Source organism: Oryzias melastigma, linkage group LG16 (assembly GCF_002922805.2).
Source record: "Oryzias melastigma strain HK-1 linkage group LG16, ASM292280v2, whole genome shotgun sequence".
Classification (NCBI taxonomy): Eukaryota; Metazoa; Chordata; class Actinopteri; order Beloniformes; family Adrianichthyidae; genus Oryzias; species Oryzias melastigma.
In genome coordinates, this window is record NC_050527.1 from 11,333,394 (window position 1) to 11,335,569 (window position 2,176).

Sequence of the window (2,176 nt, forward strand, 5' to 3'; positions counted from 1 at the left end):
ATTCACCTAAAAAAAAACAAAGCAAAAAAAACAAAAAAAAACACTTTACTTTGTCTCACTCTGTTGTCCATTTTACTAGAATGTTTATGTTATGTTATAAATACACTTCAGGTAATGGAGCCATCCAAGCTTTATTTTTGAAAATGAAGTCATGTTGGTGATACCAGACATTTTCCTTCCAGTGTCTGCATGCCTAAAGAATGAGCATAATTTAACCAGAGCTCTGCTTTAACCATATGGATTCAGTTAAGTCAGGAAACCAAGCAGGGATTGATTCAGGGAACAAGCACCTCTGGACCTCTGGCATAGCGGTGCGACTGTTCTCTGGCTGGCCTGGGGCTTGTGCTTCCTGTGCCCCCTGCTCTCAGCTACCGGGGCTTCCTGTTGTGGTTTTTCTGATCCTGGTATAAGTGGTTGGGGTTAGGTTTCCTGGGGGTCAGACTCCCTCGATGTGCTACTCCGTGCGGATATCTGGGGGGTCCTGGTCACCATTGCAACCTCTGCTAGGGGGATTGGTGTTGATCTGGTGCCCTCCCTCATTTTGTCTCATTTTTTACATTTTGCAATTTAATTGATCACAGTAGAACACAGATAAAAAACTGAGCCTGCTCACTTCTGCACAAACAGAATGTCTGTATTGGCACAGGAATGATGTATGTGAATGTTTTTGCAGGAAGTATAATATACCTACAGGTGTACTTGCAGTATTTGAATATTATTGCATTATTTTTAAAGAATTTAGTTGTATAATGGTGCAGAAAATGATTATTTCCTATAAACAATCAAGAGCTCTGTCTCTCACATATCTGTTACATCTTCTTTATGATGCTTTTCTATCCTCCACTTATATTAATGGCTCTTATATGAACCCGTTTTCTTTAAAAAAAGGCCCGTCCCCCCCTAAACAGACAGACAGAAAACAACCTCTCCACCAATGCCAAAGACCTGTCTTAGGACACCAGGGGCAAGATTGTTCACTAATGATGCCACAAACGATTATTTTAATAGTCGGCTAATCACCAATCATTTTTTCCGATTGGTCGACTAATCGGGTCATGCGCAAAGTGGATGTAAAGCAAATATCTTAACCATCATTATCTTTAAACTAACTAAAAACTACATATATAGCATCACCTGCGATAATGCTAGTGTGAATCCTGTAAGCTGAATTAGGCCGCTGAAGATGCTAGATCAGATAGTTGAAGATGCCGACATTGATGGCTCAAATCACTAAAGATAATGGCTGAAATCGCTGAAGCTAATAGCTGAAGTCACTAAAGCAAAAAGCTGAAAATGCTGACGTTGATAGCTGAAAACGCTGAAGCTAAAAGCTGAAAATACTGAAGTTGATAGCTGAAATCACTGAAGCTAAAAGCTGAAAACGCTGAAGCTGATAGCCAGCTAAAATATTAGCTAAAAGCCAAATTAGCCTAAAAAAAAAACTTAGGTTAACCAAAACAGCTAGCATGTGGATGAAAAAATAGCAAAAATTCAAAATAGCCTAAAAAACAAACAAAGCCCAAATTAGCCAAAATAGGTAACATGTAGCTGAAATATTAACTAAATTCCAAATTAGCTTAAAAAAACTTTAAAAAAATCCCAAATTAGCTAAAACAGCTACCATGTAGCTGAACTATTAGCTAAACTCCAAAATAGCCTAAAAAACCTTAATAAATGCCAAAATAGTCCAAAAAACTAGCAGAATGCCATTATAACTTTCAACATTACTATACTCCTACTCCATATAATTTAAAGTAATGACCAATCGACTATTAAATTAGTCGTTGATTAGTCGACTAATCATGGCAGCCCTATTGTTCACCTGAATAAGACATAATAATTAAAGTAGAGTTAAAAGTCTGCCCCTAAAAATCTCAGCTCTTGAGAGGATCTGTTAGAAAGAATAAAAAGATAGCAGCTGTGTTTTCAAGCTTTGTTAAAACCAACAGGAAACCTTTGATCTGTCGTTGCCAACTTGGGTAGCACTACAAAGTTGTGAGGTGAACTTCATAGACCACTATATGTATTTTCTGCACCATTACACAAATAAACTCTTTAAAAATCTGACAATGTAATTTTTCCTCTGGATTCTTTTTTCATTCTGTCTCTCCCAGTGTATCTATGATAAAGATCTCTGTTATGTTTATGAGTGGAACAAATTGTAGAATTTTTGACT

General features: G+C 37.1%; 1 protein-coding gene across 1 annotated transcript in view; it reads left to right on the forward strand.

Annotated features, from left to right (window-relative positions):
- igflr1 (IGF-like family receptor 1) overlaps positions 1-2,176 on the forward strand; it is a 7,970-nt gene that overhangs the window by 3,569 nt on the left and 2,225 nt on the right. The window lies entirely within an intron of this gene.